Source organism: Eptesicus fuscus, chromosome 17 (assembly GCF_027574615.1).
Source record: "Eptesicus fuscus isolate TK198812 chromosome 17, DD_ASM_mEF_20220401, whole genome shotgun sequence".
In the NCBI taxonomy this organism is placed as follows: Eukaryota; Metazoa; Chordata; class Mammalia; order Chiroptera; family Vespertilionidae; genus Eptesicus; species Eptesicus fuscus.
The window spans coordinates 26,439,286-26,457,901 of record NC_072489.1 but is presented as its reverse complement, the minus strand read 5'-3'; the positions used below and the strand labels follow the sequence as shown (position 1 = coordinate 26,457,901).

The 18,616-nt window shown below is 39.3% G+C and overlaps 1 protein-coding gene and 1 pseudogene across 1 annotated transcript in view; both read right to left on the bottom strand.

Annotated features, from left to right (window-relative positions):
- LOC129152101 (atherin-like) overlaps window positions 1-18,616 on the bottom strand; it is a 221,004-nt gene that overhangs the window by 175,896 nt on the left and 26,492 nt on the right. The window lies entirely within an intron of this gene.
- On the bottom strand, window positions 7,973-8,928 carry LOC129152015 (40S ribosomal protein S2-like; annotated as a pseudogene).

The window sequence follows — 18,616 nt, the reverse complement described above, 5'->3', positions numbered from 1 at the left end:
GACTTCTACTGGTCCTTTGTCACAGAAGCTAGATTGCATCCCAGCTCTCCAAACCCACTCCAACTGCCCTACTTACAGACAGTACTTGACCACACTAAGTTAGCAAAGAAATGGAAATGAGGCAGTTATCTGTGAGCCAGTGGTTTTCTCCTCCCAGATGGAGAACAAGTGATGGAAAGCACAGGCTGAGAAAAAAGCAGTGTCACTGCAGAATAATGTCTTACTCTCCATCAACACAAATAGCTCTGAGAGTTCATTTTAATATTTCAAAAACCATGATGGAGAAATTGTATTTTAAAATATATTAAGGTTGCAGAACCTAACAAGAAAGTAAATTGATAAGGCTTTTGTGTGTATTAAATTGGCAGCTTAGCGAAACAAGATCTCTCATGCTGACAGTTATATTGACTTTATCATGGAGAAAAAATGGGAAAACAGATGATTATGTAAGAAACAATCTAGTGGGCAAAATTTCAAAACATTGAGTCAGAAGAATAAAAATGAGAATGTCTAGAGTAGCCTTAGAACCACTGTGCCTAAGTATACATAGAGGATATATTTAAGCAGAGCACAAAACATCTTATTATGTAGCTTAAACACTGAATGTGGCTTTCTTCTCCTTGGAATTAAAAAATATATACTTAAAAATATTTAATTTACAAAATGCTTCATTTACTAGAATATATATTCAACATTATTGCTAAATTAAATCTACAAAAGCTATCACGAGTAATGCTATCAGGCTATTAACAAACATTTATTCTTTTATTCTGCTTTATTCAATATGTGTGTAAATTATTCATTTATGGATCATTGAATATTAAAACAAAATTAAAGACATGATTAGGACTTCAAAGTTTCATAAATATAAAAAAAGGTTTTTGGGAGGCTGAATCAATGTTCTGTGTTTTTTTTCCCATAAAGTCTGAGGCCCAGAACAAGAAAATAAAGGAATAAGCCAACCACTGGCCTAACCCAGTGTTGGGACTCGGACACGGAAATAGGTTAATGAGAGGATGGCGTCTAAAGACTAGGTTTTAAAGGGTTGGTTTGCTGATCACAGAAGATAATTTAAACTGAAAAGCAAGGGTGGAGATCACAGAGCACAGGGTTTGGGGAACAGGAGAGAAAGTTGGTAAGGAGAGTGTTCCAGATAGGGAACTTTAGGGTCCCCAGCCTGATATAGAGTTAAAATACAGCACTAGCCATGTGGCTCAGTTGGTTGAGGGTCGTCCTGTGCACCAAAAGCTCATGAGTTCAATTCCTGGTCAGGGCACATACCCAGGTTGCAGGTTCGATCCCCAGTAGGGGTATGTGCGGGAGGCAACTGATTGATGTTTCTCTCTCACATATATGTTTCTCTCTCTTTCTCCCTCTCTCCTTCTCTCTCTAAAATATATGTATATAAAATAATGAAATAAAATAAAATCCAACCCACAACCCCCTCCTCCCATATACACACATGCAAAAACAAATCACAGTCTTTGCATTATACAACTAGGGAAGGCAATGAACTGATGAATGAGTGCCACAGTCTGCATGCGTGCTAACACACCCAAAGTGATGCATGGGACAGGGCAGACATCGAACTTTGAGATGAAAGATCCCGGTAATGGGGCCTGAGCAGAAATGGCACAGCACAGTAGAAGATGCGAGTGTCCTCAAGGCAGTAAGTGCTAGCATGGCCAGTGGCTCAAAGTCATGGAAGGAGTGTGAAGGGGTACTGAAGTCCTTTTAAAACCAGTTACCCCCCTGAAGATGTCACTAAATATCTAGCCCATATTCTCCTGATTTTTCTTCTTAACTCTATTCTTGCCTAATCTCAGTTTTTTAGAAATGGTATTCCCAAGAGACCTTCTCCTCCTCTTCTTACTCAACCTCCTCTTCCTTTCACAGTTTATTTACCAAGTACAGGAATATGTCCCCCAAATCCATGTCTTTTCTAAACCCCAAACCACTACATCTCTTCAATTGCATGTCTTGAAGGTACCTCAAACTAAGCATGATCAAAATTGAACTCATCTTCCCTAGTGATAAGACACAGTAGGGGGCAATGTTTAAGAGCCAGAATTCTGGGCTCAGACTTCCTGGTTGGAATTCTGGCTCCACCACTTTCTGGGGCAGAATGTTCATCTCTCCATGCCTCAGTTTTCTCATCTATAAAAAGGGAATAAGTAGCTCCTACTTCATGGAACCAAGCACAGGCCATTTTGGCAAGGACAGAGTAGTAGGAGAAGCCAAACCAACAGCATAAATCTGGCTAATTAAAGGGGGGCTAATTGCAACAATATCACCCTTACCATCGTCCTTATCCCCAAAAGGGAGGATGAGCTAGAAACGTGCTCCTGAAGTTCACTCTGAAGATATTTCACAAGCGGGGTTTCCTTTTAGAAACACACAGTGTACCTTTCCCAACTTCACCTTAAAAACCAGAAAGCTATCAGAAGTGCGTTTGGAACTTATGAAGGGCAAAATCTACCAGACTGCTCTCCTTTTGTACTTTTCCAAACTCCTTTACAGCCATTTCTTTATGTAGTTTCCATAAGCACCAGACTCATTTCCCAAAGTAATATCTTGAGGCTCAGAGAATAAAAGTGGCCAAACCAGAACTGCCTGCCAGGTCTTCTGGTCCCATGTCACTGCAATCACAGAGACATTGCTTTCATTAGGAAAAATAAAACATGACACACTTATCTCAAATAGACTTTCTCTTTAACATTCATGGAAATACCCTAACTCCCTATGGATATGTTTAAGATATGTGACCTGAATTACTTTCGCTTGTGTATTTGTGTAGTCAATGCTAAACAATAGAACTATGTATCAAGCCATGATGCGGGGTTAAAATAAACGTGCAGTCATGGACACAGCAAAAAATAAAAAGTATTAAATAAAGAGAGAATTTAAATTTGAAGCTGATTAAAAAAATATAAAAGAAAGAGTGAACTAACAATCACTCTCTTGGAACAGAGGGAAGCAGTTTGATAAACATGATAATCTTTACTGTTGGTTAAGACTCATCCTCTTTATTATACTACTAGCAGTGCTGTGCACGAAATTAGTGCACTGGAGGTGGGGGGTCCCTCAGCCCAGTCTGCGCCCTCTCGCAGTCCAGGAGACCTCAAGGGATGTCTGACTGACAGCTTAGACCCGCTCCCACTTAGGCCCACGGGGAGTGGGCCTAAGCCATCAGTCGGACATCTTTAGCGCTGCCATGGAGGTGGGAGAGGTTCCCACCACTGCAGCTGTGCTTGCCAGCCATAAGCTGGGCTTCTGGCTGAGCAGTGCTCCCTCTGTTGGAGCACATTGATCACCAGGGGGCAGCTCCTGCATTGAGCGCCTGCCCCCTGGTGGTCAGTGCACGTCATAGTAAGCAGTTGAGTGTCCTTAGCATATCATTAGCATATTATGCTTTGATTGGTTTGATTGGTTGAACGGATGACCGGACAACCGGACACTTAGCACATTAGGCTTTTATTACATAGGATTATTCTCCTGGCAGAGTACTGCCAGAACAAAAAGTTCAAGACATTAAAAGATGTAGCATGGTTTTTAATGCCCCTCCATCCATTATTAGAAAATGCGTGTTAACATTCCAGAGTGAGAGTGTGTTTTAAATAATTTAGATTTTTCTTGGCAAGATTGCTCTCAAGTCCTTACAGAGAAATGCAGCAGCTCCATCCACTTAGATAAGCCACAGCTGCCTTGAAAAGAACACAAAAGAAGTTCTATCATCTTGAGGAATAGACATACAAATTACAGTCTTAAGTATATTGTTTGTATTTTTCTTTAATATAAAAATTCAGAGATGGGTCTGAAAGTCTAATCTGTGTATGATGCAGAATAACCAAACACCCTTTCCAAAACCAACGTAAAGGCAAAATGGCCAACAACATTTTATGTCGAAATTGTTTTATTTCCCTTGATAATAGACCTTGTAACTGTAACAACTTTAGTCTAAGAGGCTTTAAAGTATAGTCAATCTTAAGTCATTAGCATTTGCTAAAGATCTACTGCATGTTTATTTTATAGAAATAATCCACACTAATGAAGAGAAGCATGGCAAAACTTCAGCTCATCTAAAAAGCATTGGTGATATGTTTTAGAATATAATGTTATTTGTCATTGAAAATGGGAATGGACAGTAAGTGCCTAGAATGATGACCTAGGGAATTAAGAGCAGGACTAGATAAACTATGAAGAGAGACTAAAGATTCATTTGCATGGAGGTGTATGTTGGACTCTGAAAGCCAATGAGATCTCTGAAGAATATGTAAAGAAAGAACAGAAGCTTCGAATAAAGACATAAACCCACCAGTTAACACATCTGCTCCAAACATATAAATGGAAAGCAATATATAAACAACATTTTAAAAATATAGATTAAATAAAATTATAGACCAAACATCATATAAATAAAGCAAAATATATCCTAAGTAAAAATTATCTCATAGATGATAAAATCTAATAGCATTATTAATTATCCCCAAATTAAATTCAAAACAATTCCAATCAAAATGAAAATATATTTTTTCATGAAAATCGGCAAAATTATATCAAATTTTGTAGAAGAGCATGCATGAATAGCTAAGATCATTTTAAATTAGGAGAGTTTGCCCTAAGATATTAAGAATATTTACTAAGCCATAGTATTTAAGACAATCTATAATAATAAAAGCGTAATATGCAAATCGACCAAATGGCCGAACAGCAGAACGACAGCCCGCGCAACCTTCCAGATGGAGCCGGGGCTGCCAGGGCTGCGAAGGCCTACTCTTGCACGAATTTTGTGCATTGGGCCTCTAGTATGAATTGAAACAGGAATAAACAGACTAACGAAACCAGGCAGAAAGCCCAGAAACAGACCCAAATATATACACTGAGTGGCCAGATTATTATGCATTCAGAAATCATAATAATCTGGTCACTCAGTGTACATATATAGAAATTTGCTATGTGACCAAACAGAATTAAAATAAATGAGGAAAAACCAAATAAGAGTAGCCAATAGGAAAAATATACATATATACAATGGTATCCCAACTTTACTCCATCAACAAAAATCCCTCCCTGGTGGGTTAAAGAATAAAATGTCAAAAAGAAAGAAGTTTAATACTTTTAGAAGGAAATTGAGAATATATCTGTGAATTTCCGGTAAGAAAGAATTTCCTAAGCTGGATTTAAAAAGCACAGACCATAAAGAAAAAAAAAAAACTTAACCAAATTAAATGTTAAACTTCTACTTATCGAGAGACATTATAAAAAATATTTAAGCAAAAGAAAAAAAAATATTTAAGTAAATGCCAGACTGAAAAAGCTTGTGTGCAAGCCAAACAGAAAGAATGCAGATCCTGAATATAGATAGATGGCCAAGAAATCAATGAAAAAAAAAACATAAAGAACCTTATCATTAAAAAAAAAAAAAGTGTCAAGAATATAATGAGGCAATTTATAAAAGAGGAAACTGAAAAGGCCAATAAACATATAAAAATATTTCAACCTCATCTGAAATCAGGGAAATGTAGCAAATTAAAACCACAATGAGATTCATTTCATTAACCAAAAACTGACAAAAATTTTAAAACCTCACAATTTTAAGGATTGAAAATATATGGAGAAATGTCATCTTGTATACATACTTGAGTGATTGGGGGCAGGGGCTATACTCTTATTTAGTTCTAGTACTTTGGAAAGCAATCTGGCACTATCTGGTGAAGTGAAAGATGTGCATACCCATCAAATCATGTCATACACCTTAAATATATACAATTTTTCTTTTTCCAACTATACTTCAATGAAGCTGGGGGGGAAACTTCAATAGCCAACTGTTTATCTTCTTGGGTGAAGTGTCTGTTGATGTTAAGGGTTTCTGTTTTGCTTTGCCTGACCACATATTACCTTGTGAAAAACATCTTGTGAAGACCACGTCAATACACCGGGCATCGCCCCTACATAAGCAGTTCTGGCATAAGTTGGCCTGGGCATGGCAGCACTGCCTCTGCTGACCTCCAGCTGTGGTGCTTCCTTTTATTAGATGAAATCAATGTAGGCCAAGGTACTGGCCCTCCTCTCCTGGGATACCTAGAATGGGGGTCTTCAAACTGGGGCTACGTGCCCTCCACGAGGTTCAGGATGACAAACGGAAACAAGGATATTTATGCTATATAATAAAAGCCTAATAGGCAAATTGTCCCCTTGGGCAGTCATTCGACCGGGAATTCGACTGCTCGCTATGATGTGCGCTGACCACCGCGGGGGGGGGTGTGGAACATGGCGGGTGTCGGCCACGCAATGCTGGCAACAGGCAGCGGTGGAGGCACTGCTGGCCCCGATGGGCCCCGACAAGAGCGGGACCACAGCAGGATGGGGGAGCAGGTGAGCAGGTGGCGCCAGGTCAAGGTGGGTGCAAGTGGGGGCCTGATTGCCCCGCTGATTGCCCCACAGACAGTGACCAGCAGCAGCAGCAGGGGGCCCGGCCCCAACCGATCACCCCGCAGACGGCGACCAGTGGCCAGCAGGCCCTGATCGCGTGATCGGGGCTGGGCCATGGGCTGTGACAGGGAACTGGGGATGGGTGGTGGAGACCAACCCCTGTGGCACCTGGGCCGGGGGCTGTGACCTCTCGCCAGCTACCTGGGGGCGGGGGTGACAGGAATGGAGGTGCAGTGGGAATGTGGGGTGTCCACTGAGCTCGCTCTCACTCTCCCTGCTACCCTCCCCCGGGACACCAGGGCTCTGCACTGGGGAAGCCCCTGCACTCAGGTGCCAGGCGCCCGCAAGGAGCCCACCCCACACCCGCATGGCCTCTTCCAGGTGAGCCGGGCTGCAGCCGCGGGGACCACAGGGGCTGGTCGGGCTCCCCATCCCCATGGGTTCGTGCAGGAGCCAGTTTGTGAGGCCGCCCAGGAGAGAGCGCGCTGCCCTCCTGGCTTCTGTGTGGTGCCAGTGGGCAGCCCAGAGGCCCATGCTGTGCCCCAGCCCGCAGTGTCTGGCCGTGCTCACCGCACCTCCGCGTGGGGACTCAGGAGCCATGACTCAGGCAGAGGGGGGGTGCGCAGGGGCCCAAGGGCCCAGGTGCTGCCCATGGCCCAGAGGTCAGCTAGGACCTGCCATCCATGCCAGATGCTCGCGCTTTGATCGTCGGCCAGGCCCAAGGACCGCACCTGTGCACAATTTCGTGCACTGGGCCTCTAATATATATATTAATGACTAGATTCTTGATTTCCATTTTGACTCTCTTACAATTGATCTAATCTGCCTAAACATATGTGAGAGCACCAGTTCTTCTCCTCTTCTTCTTCCTTTTCTCTCCTCATAGCACCCCCTCTCCTCCCAGTTTACAAAAAAAAAAAAAGGCAAACCTCTTTCCAACTCTGAAACTACACGGCCCCAGGGTATAACCATCACTGGGGTTCCAAATACAAGGGCAGCTGGAATTTTACTGCAGTCCATTGGAGAAAGTGACTCTACTGTCTGATTAACACATTTTTTTGGCAATGCAGTTGTTTTCCAGGCCTCTGCTTTGAACAAAACCAGAGAAGGGCATACTCCAATTGCCAGCTGAGCCTTAAAAGTAATTGCTGATATTAGGTTGCTATGTGAGCGTGGCATGTGATACAGAAGCAGGTAAAAGAACTGGATGACACTGTTATAATAAAACTCCTTTTATTACCATTTATTACTCATGTGAACCACGTTTCTCAAGATTGCAGCTATCAAAACAAAAATAGGAGTAAAATTGTTGCTGAACCCTGTTTTATTCTGGTAATATTCAAACAATAAGACATACTGAATTTCTAATAAATTGAGCTTTTAAAAAAACATGATTCTCAAATATTTTAATACATTTGTACTGCTTAAATAAATTTTATTCTGCTAATATTTATAATAGTAACTTAATCCAGTAGAAATTTTCTTTCTTTCTTTCTTTCTTTCTTTTTTCTTTCTTTCTTTCTTTCTTTCTTTCTTTCTTTTATCATCACTTTATTTTTCTTGTATAAAATTATGTGGTGGCCACAGCTGGAGCCTGGGTCCTCTGCACAGACACTCTGGTGTGGGTCTTTACAAGATGGTCAGTGAATTCCTGATGGGGAGACTTGGTGAACACAGTCTCTGTCCAGAGATCCGGGGTGAGATAGCTGTAGGTCTTAGAGATGGCATCAAAGGTGGCCTCGGCGAAGTTGCCCAGGGTGGCAGTGCAGCCCCTGGCGGAGGTGTAGCAGTCATCAGTACCAGCCATCATCAGCAACTTCTTGGGCACAGGGGCCGAGACAATGCCCGTACCCCTGGGGGCGGGGATGAGCCGCAGCAGCACAGAGCCACAGCGGCCAGTCACCTTGCAGGGAACCGTGTGGGGCTTGCCGAGCTGGTTTCCCCAGTAGCCTCGCCGCAAGGGCACAATGGAGAGCTTGGCCAGGATGATGGATGGCAGCGGCTACTTCCTTTGAGCACTTAACACCCAGACCAACATGTCCATTGTAGTCCCCAATGGCGACAAAAGCCTTGAACCGGGTCCTCTGGCCAGCACGTGTCTGCTTTTGCACAGGCATGATCTTTAACACCTCATCCTCGAGGGATGCCCCCAAGAAAAAGTCAATGATCTCAGATTCCTTGATGGGCAAGGAGAATAGATAGATTTCCTCTAGGGATTTGATCTTCATGTCCTTGACCAGGCGGCCCAGCTTGGTGACAGGGATCCACTCCTTGTCCTCGGCCTTGCCTCCACGAGCTCCGCGGCCTCGGCCCCTGCCCCGACCCCGGCCCCCACCCCCGGCCCCGGATGCCGCTGCCAAATCCTCCACGGAAGCCGCGGCGACCTCCTATTCTGGGGCCCCCGGGCCCCCCCCCCCCCCCCGGACCTCCGGGCCCTCCCGCAGCACCGGCGTCATCCGCCATTCGGTGTTTCGTCGGAAAAGAAGCCCAGTAGAAATTTTCTTAACACCTAAATAAAGCCTTATGGACACAGGAACTTTTTAAATTATTATTTTAATTGTATATACATTTTTATTGCCAGGAAATATGACGTAGTGATTGATAAAACAAGCAATTTAGCATAAAAATGTACTTCATTACCATGTAATTCTCTGCAGGAAGGGGAAGGAAATGCACATTCAAGGAGAAGAAAAAAAGGGATAATGTAAAGTGCGGCTATTAAAGATCTTGTTTATATTTTTTGTTTATATTTTAATGGATGACCAGATGTCTTAAAATTGCAATGGTGTTTCAATTTCATTGGCTACATTTAAAAGAATGATGTAATGGTATCATTTTTAAATGACAATATTTGCCATCTACAAGAAATCACACTATTTACAACAGTTTAAATGTTAGCTGTCAACTAAAAAATGTACAAAGAGGCAAATAGTTTTTTTTAATTCTTTGAAGGGCTACAAAGACTACAAGGTTAGAAGTTCATATAAATATTGTGCTTAAGTGTGGACACCACCCACATCACAGCCTAGGGTTCTGTACAGTTCCCTCTCTTTCCCATGCCCACTCCTTCGCACAGGCAACCTTTGTTGTTTTGTTTTGTTGTTGTTATTGTTCTTCTTCTTTTACTGGACCAGGGTATAAAGCTTTTTGCTTCCTAAAGATAGGTGCATTAGACGTTAATTGAGTGGGTGGGTGGGAAGAGATCAACCAAATAACTTGTATGCATATATGCATAACCCATGACACAGACAATAGGGTGGTAAAGGCTGCGGTGGGGCATGGGGGCAGGCAAGAAGGAGTCAATGGGGGGAAATAGGGGACATATGTAATACTTTCAACAATTAAAGATTTATTTTTTTAAAAGTTAATTGAAATAAAGAATCTGAATACAAATATAAAATATCTACTGTAAATAATATTAATGACAAACATAATTCCAACACAGAGAAAATACAACTTATTAAACTAATAATTCTCAATTTTTCTGCTTAATACAGTAAGTTTCATGAGATGTCTCATAAATTAAAGTTTTCACGTAATCACAAAAGTAGACTTGAGTTGGAAATGGAAGACTCAACATGGTAAGACTCAACATCTCAAAGATGTCAGCTCTAAGTTAATTTATTAATTTAAAACAAGCTCAATAAAAATACCATTTGCCCCCTGGAGTCAATTATGATTTCCATTTGAAAAAACAAACATACGAAGCAAGATCCAACAGAAGATGGTTCGGGGGTGACTAGCTGTACCAGATATTAAAAAAAATTATGAAGTCTCTAATATTTAAAAAGTCCGGATATTGACTCATGAATAAGTAGACCAATCGAGCAAAACATAAAATCAAGATCTACTTTCATTTACAAATGTAAATGCAATATTTAATAAAGACAAGCTCTCATTGAGGGGTGATATTTTAATAACTAAATAGAAAAAAATATATAATTGGATCCATTCCTCATACCATATACTAAGATAAACTCCAAATGGATCAGAAACTTATATGTAAAAATATGAAACCATATAAATACTAGAAGAAAACCTGAGTCAGTTTCTCTATAACCAAAGAATGGAGAAAACTTTTCTAATTATGGACTCATACCCTCAAAGCAATAAGACAGATAAACTTAATTACTAAAGAGGAAAGAAAAAAAATAGACCAAATTGACAAGAGAAATCACAAGATAAGTAAAATGACAAAATGGGGAAAATATTTACACTTTCTATCACTAAGGGAATATCAGTTACATATAAAGAATTTCTTTAAAATAGAGAAAAAAGGACCAATAATAATACAGAAAGTGGGCTTGTGAAATAAACAATTGACTGAAAAATAAGGGAAAATAACTCTTAATCAAATTTTAAAAGCTCAATATTCCTTGTAAGAGAAATAAAAATCAAAACTATGCCAATTAGTGACTTTTTACCCACTTAATTGGTAAAAGTAACGTTTAATGACATACTTTGTGGTGAGGCTGCGATACACCGGTGCTAATGCAAAATAGTACAGCCTCTATGAAAGGGAATTTGTTACTATTCAACAAAATCACATATGCATTTACACTTTGACCCATCAATCTCATTTAAGACATTTATCTCAAAGATACACCAGCAAAAGCATGAAAAGACATATACTGGCAAAAAAAAAAGAAGAAAAGAAAAAACAAGGCAATTCATGACAGGATTATATAAAATGGCAAAAAAAACTGGAAATAATTCAAATGTCCGTCGAGGGATGACAAACCAACTAAAATGATGGTACACTAACAGAACAGAGTTCTCCACAGTTCTGAAGTAATGTCAGAGACGCCTCGTTAAGTACAAAGAAAAGTAAGATGTGTATAATACACTTATCATTTTTCTAATAAAAGAAATGGAAATGTGTATGTGAATATTTACCAAAAATGGCTTATTAAAAATAATCAAACGGTTAAACCATAAACTTTAAAATGGTTCCTTAAAGGAAAAAAACAAAAAGGAATAGGGGGAAGGAAGACAAATAATTTACATAATTATAAAATTCAATTAAATTTTAAAGCAAGAATTCCTAAAAGCCAAGAATAAAATGAAGCAAATAAACTTATATGTGTGGCCGCTATAGAGACTATGCCAAATGATTTTAAAACAAGTAATTTGTATATCCAAAGTGAGATATGCACCAAGACAAAAAAAAAAAAAATGTGGGGGGGACACATTTTACAGTAATCATGTGGTTGATTTTAATACTGGCACTGCTATTTTGAGGCTGTTGAGTGTATACAGTCATGCGCTGCAAAACTTCTGCATTTCAGTCACTAGCAGACTGCAGATACCATGGTGGTCCCAGAAGATTATAATGGAGCTGAAAAATTCCTATCATCTAGTGACTTCACAGCCGTCATAACATAACATCAGAGCACAACACATTACTCACGTGTTTGTGGTAATGCTCATGTCAACAAACCTTCTGCATTTGCCAGGCCTATAAAAGTACAGCACATACAGTCTATGTGCATTATGTAATACTTGATAGTGATAATAAACAACCATGTTACTGGTTTATATATTTGCTATACTATTTATCATTATTTTAGAGTGTACTTTCCTACTTACAAAAAAAAAGTTTGCTGTAAAGCACATTGTAATGCTATGCCATCAGCAGCTTCTCGCATCTCCTGTTTCCAGTGTGGCTTGATTGCATCTTTCTCTCTCGTGTTTGATTTAATCTTGTATTGGTTTGTACAGTTACATGCTGCTGTACAGGCTTGTAGCCTACAAGCAATAGGCTATCCCCTGTAGCCTAGGTCAGCGGTTTTCAGCCTTCCCATCTCGTGGCACACAAAAGCTAACTACTGAAATTCTGCAGCACACCAAAAAATATATTATTTTTTTCCCCAATTTGACATAAAAGAAATAGGTATAATTTTTGATTCTTTCACACTGGACGGCTATTGTTGTGTTGGCTGTTGTCATTTTTTTATTTGACAATCTAAGGGAAAAGAGGTCAGTGCCACTGACTAAATAGTCAGGTACTGCATGTTTTAAAAATTCTTGCAGCACACCAGTTGAAAATCGCTGGCCTAGGTGTGCAGTAAGCGATACTTATCTAGGTTTGTGTAAGTGCACATGATGTTTGGACAAGGACAAAATAACCTAAGGATGCATTTCTCAGAATGTATTGCCTTCCTTAAGTGGTGAATGGCTGTACTATGAGATAAATCAAAAGAGTAATTATTTGGTATTCTACTTTAATCATTTCAAGGCCTTATGAAATTAATTCTTCATGAAATAAAATAAAAAAGAGACACAGATGTTAGATAGGAGGAGATAAATAAATTAACTTGTTATTTTGAAAACTTCCTTTATGAACTGTATCAAATGAAAAGCAAATAGTAGATGGAAGGATTTTTTTCTTTATGGGAGTATTTCTGCTAATAAAATAAAATAAATGATAGATTTAGAAGAGAAGAATGAATTCTAGAATCAGAATACTATTTTGCACTTCCTAAATATTAGTGGATCTATGCATTTTTCCTCAATAAGCAGACAACCAAGCATTCATTAGTTTGCCTGCACACAGAAGAACATAACACAACCTATTAAGTTCTTCCAAAAAAATATTTTAAAAAAATCTGAATCTTATAGAGCTTCTAAATCCAACCACCAGTTTACAGGAAATAAAAGAACACATTCAATGATATCATAGGGATGCAATCAGCAAAGGACTTAGCTTCTTTAACAAATAATTGAAAAAGAAAAAGAGAAGGAGAAATCAATAGATTAAAGGTCAAGAGATACATCAACCAATCACAATGTGTGGATATTTTTAGAATCCTTAAAAAAAATTTTTTTTTTTAAATATTCCTATATTTTCCCAGCAGGCATGGCTCAGTTGAACATCAACCTATGAACTAGGAAGTAAAGGTTCAATTCCTGGTCAGGACACATGTGTGTGGGGCGTGCAGAGGCAGCCGATCAATGATTCTCTCTCATCATTGATGTTTCTATATCTCTCTTCCCTTCCTCTCTGAAATCAATAAAAAATATTTTTAAAAAAATTATAATAATCAGCCCTGGCCAGTGTTGCTCAGTGGTTAGAATGTCAGCCTGTATATAGAAGGGTCATGGGTTCGATTCCAGGTCAAGGGCACATACCTGGGTTGCAGGTTCGATCCCAGCCCCGGTTGGGGCATATTTGGAAGGCAACCTGTCAATGTGTCTCTCTCACATTGATATTTCTCTCTCTCTTCCCTCACCCCATCCCTTCCACTCTCTCTAAAAATCAATGGAAAAAATATCATTGGGTGACAATTAACAACAACAACAAAAAAAACTAATCAAACCTGAAAATAACACAAAATAATATTGAATATAAACTGTAATTATAATAAATTTTTAAAATATTCTTAAACTAATCAAAGGTTTTGGTTTCTACCTCCAGATAGCAACTTTATTTTTGCTGAACATTTTTTAAAATATATACTGTAATTTTATTTTGAAATATTTCAAAGACACCAAAAAGTATAAGAAATAACAGAACCAATAGGTATGTATCTACATTAGGTATGTTTCCTCAATTACATTTCTCCCTCTGTCCACTACTCCATACCTTCTCCAAAGGTAAACACTATTTTGGATTTAGTGGTGAATAATCCCTCATGTGGGATCTAGTCTTTACAGATAGCCCTCCAATGATCAACAGCTTTCGGTGTTCATGCCCTTGTATAGGCCCTTCTATTGGGGTTGGCCCTCACACTTGCTCCTGATCCACAGGATATGGTGGAACTGATACTGTGAAACTTCTTAGGGCAGGTCATGAAAAGGCTGGCAACTTCCACCTGGGTCTCCTGGAACATTTGCTCTTCGGTCACTCCCTGTTGCTACACTGAGAAGCCCAGATTTCATGAAGGGCCATGAGTAGACTGAGCTCTAGGCCCTTCTAAGCCAGCATCAACATCAATAGTCAGCCACCTGAGCCAGTCATCCTGGCAATACAGTGCAGTTGGTGACTCCAGCCCAGGCCCAGCCACTGTCTGCAGAAGAAATTCCAAGAGAGCAGAACCAAGTCTACCAGGAGAACCAGGAGAGATTAAAAAGAAAAATGCTTTAAGCAATTTTGTTTAAGAATTTTTTACAAAACAATAAATAACCAGAACGCCATGTCTTATACTTTTACTACCTATTTATAAAGTAAAGCACTTTAAAGGAGCAAATAGTCATAGTAAAAATGTGTACTATTTTTGGATACCTTTCTACTACTGTATACCAGACCAGGGTGCCCATATAACAATGCATGCACAAAATCTGTCTGGCTTTGTTTAGCCAAATAAGCCAAAAATGGGTTCACATTTTTATTAAATGTGGGAAATAATAAAAAAGAAGACTATTTTATGACTCACAAAAATTATTTAAAATTCAAATTTCAGTGTCCACAATAAAACTCTATTGAAACAAGGCACACTCATCAATTTATGTATTATCTATGTGCACTGTCTTTGGCTGGATCATTGTGGCAAAAACCCTACGGCCCACAAAGCCTAAATATTTACTATCTGGCCCTTTGCAGCAAGTTTGCTGACCCTTGCCATAAACTTACTTACCAAATGTGTCCCGTAGCAAAGAAATCCATGAATGTAGATGCAAAACAATATATAGGAGACTCTGACCCACAGGAACAAGGCAGAGACTAACCTTGAAAAGCCATCAAAAACAAAGTCCAGCAAGAGAAACATGCACTCATTATCCTGCCATCAGACAAACTGATCCATAGAAGAAAAGAATGAGTTTGGCGCGGGGAGGGTGGTTACAACATCATTTGAACTCATTTACTCATGGGAAGATGATAGTTAAAACGGGTCCAAGGAGTGTGTTAGGTATGGCTTCCTTGCAGTGTGAGATAACCTCAGACTGACATGAGGAGGTGAAGAAAAAGGAAAATACACTGGAAATCAGGTACATGCAGAAAACACATTGTAAACATGCCTTCTAAGTTATAAAAAAAAAAAATGGCAGGTGCATTAAGTACTTCTAGGAGTGAATACTCAGAAACCCTAAGTGCCAATAATTATCACACATTAATATCATTCTCTCCATATAATTGTAGGGCAGGTATTTTCTTTAATATCTGACTGCTGTTCACCAATAAAGGTTGACATTTCTCATATGAGTTTTTGTGAGGTCCAAGCAAAGCTCCAAATCAGCGCTGGTTTTGGGATCTAATCTGCAGACCAGTGAATCCCAAGGAAGTGGAAGATATTGTAAAAATTTAAAATAACAACAATGGATAAAAAGTAGAGTACTATCATCTCCATTTTCTTGAGGATTAGCAACGTTAAGTAACTGACATGTTCAGTCACAGAACTAACACGTGACAGAGCCTGGCTTGAATCCCAGACAGTCTGATTCCAGGGCCTATGCTCTCAACCCCTACATCTTACTGCCTCTCCAAAAATTAACTTTTGAATTATCAAAACAAGTGTAAGCCTACAAATATAGAGATTAAATAAAAAGTAAACATTGTACTGTTAAGAAGTTTTAGTGACTATATTTGGCAAATGTCCATTACAGTGTTTTATCAATTCATTTCACATCAATATTTGTTTCTCTTTGGACAGTATCTCAATTTAATACCAGATGGAATAAAAAAAATACCTGAGCCCCACAATGCATTTTAATCAGTGCTGACTACTTAGCCTGCATAAATAGCAGCAATCAGCATAAGCCTAAACTCTGAGAGAAGTTTAGTGTAGTTACACAAAAAACAAGGACCAAAAAAACAGCTTTTAGAGTAAACACCCTTTATTCTGAAACGCAAAAGAAAAATAGCCTCGAAAAAGCAATAGGTTATGCTGGTGAAGAGAGAGAGATCTAAAGAATTTTAATAACGTTGTCCTCCTGACCTTTTCCAACAAAGGAACTCCACAAGGAGGAAGTACAAAGGTCACCGGAGGAAATGAGTGTGAATGAAAGAAGGAATCCAGATGCATCAGTTATTACTCCACTCAGACTTCAAACTCATTTTCATTTGGGGAAGCAAGACGGGGTGTGCAGTTAACAACTACACAGGCATTTCCCCCACAAAATATGGAAACACAAAACACAAAACATCCCTTGGAGCAAGCACCTGTACAAGCACATGCCACAGGCCAAAGCCATCACCGGCGCTGTCACGGAGCACAAGAGTGTCTCCTCTCTGGTATCGTTACTATCTTCCCAGTTCTGTTTTCTATAGAGGCTCTGATTTTGGGACTCTGCGAGAGTCTGAACACTGCTTCACTCTTTCTCATAATTTAGAATGTAGTAGGCGATAATTGGTTTACTAAAACACTAGATGTTCATGGACAGCAAATCATGCATTTTTTTTCTATGAACTTATTCTCAAAATGTCACAATTACTACCATTGATTCTGGTGGACACACTGTTTGGTTTTACTACACTTAATTGACAAAATCAAATCAAATAGCTTATAGAGCGCATAATAAATACTTACAGCACAATACACTCAGGTCTGTAAACTAGTTTGTACTTGTTACTCACTGAAATATTTAAACAGTTTGACTATATATTTGAAACCAAAGCAAATAAAAACTCTTGTGGTACTGGAGAGACATAAATGAAGACACTACTTATAGGAGTAAATATTTTTGAGTGTGAATATATATATAAATATATATGTGTGTGTGTATATATATATATATATATATTCTATATAATAAAGAGCTAATATGCTAATTAGACCAAAGAAGAGAACGACTGTCCAGACGAAGCCGGGGCTGGAAGGCCGAGCCTCTTACACAAATTTCCCGCATCGGGCCTCTAGTACTTATATAAGCTTCACACCTAATAATAATATATAGATGTTCACATATGTAAGTATTCCTTCATTATGAGTTCTAGGAGCTCATGATCAATATTTAATATGTCACTTTTAAAAACAAACCAACACTATAACCCCTATCCTTCTAGTCAGTATCAGTATTATGAATAACAATTTGGATCATTAAAATCTACTTTAGACAGAGGCTCTAATATGCAATTATTATCAGGCTACATTAAATTATTTCACTTTTGCTATTTGAATCCTCTAAAGTTACTAGAAAAACCTACACTTAAAAGAGGGCATGTTAAACATTAGAACGTGACAGGACTGCAGGTATCTCGATCTGGGCCAGCATAGCAAATTTTCCTGAGACTCCACAGAGCACAGTTCTAATACACCCAGACATGACTAGACCTGATTATAAAATTTTAAGTGCCACTTAAATGATATTCAAGTTGATTACACAATAGTTTCTGTGCATATTATGAGTTTTTAGAAAAGCTAGCAATTGTACATTTTGCTAATGGTGTTTCTTTCCCAGTCACTAACTCCATCCCAGAAGTTGTATCATATTTAACTCTAACCTTGCCAAGCCTTGGTCATGTACAGAATTCCAATAACCAGCCACAGCTTAATTTCCCATCTGTCCCAAGTTCCTTTGCTGCCAGTCAAAACACAAAAGAGGATTATAATTCAATGCATTCCATGTTTTCAGAATGCCGGAGGTGTAACAACGAAGGTGGAAAAAGCTCCACGGGAAGGACTGTTCAAAACGGCAACTCACGGAGGAGAATGCATTTTAGGTAAGCCCTGAAGAATGAGTCGAACTGCAAAAGGTAGAGTCGGGCAGAAACTGGCCTTTGCAATTGGAGATAATGACACAAGTTAGCACCACTGGGCAGACATTCCATCTTCCTGATGGCAGCACTGTGTTTGCCAGCACTGATTTAGAGCTTACGCTCCTAGACGCTATTTTTAATGCTTTCTATGCATCCCATCATTTCACGCTCACAGTGACACTATGAGGACACATCGTTACCCCACCCTTGCAGATGAGGGAGCTGCAGTATAGACAGTAGTAATATCCTCACAACTGCAGGGGTGCAGAACGAGCCATCCCAAGATGTGGCTCGGTGGTATGCAGATAACTTTGAGCTAAAGGTAGTATTCGATTCAGATTCAAGAGACACTCTGGCCCTCCCTTTAGCTACCTAGAAGAACTTGAATCAGGGGCCTTGCTCCTAATAAAAGCCTATCAGAGGTAACTTCTTTTGACTCTCGGGCAGAGCAAACTTCTATTTACTAAAGGTGAGTTCTCCTTATCATCCGGCAATGACCCTTTGAAGGTCCCCAGGTGCATTACCTCATCCCTAACTCAGGATGTCTGA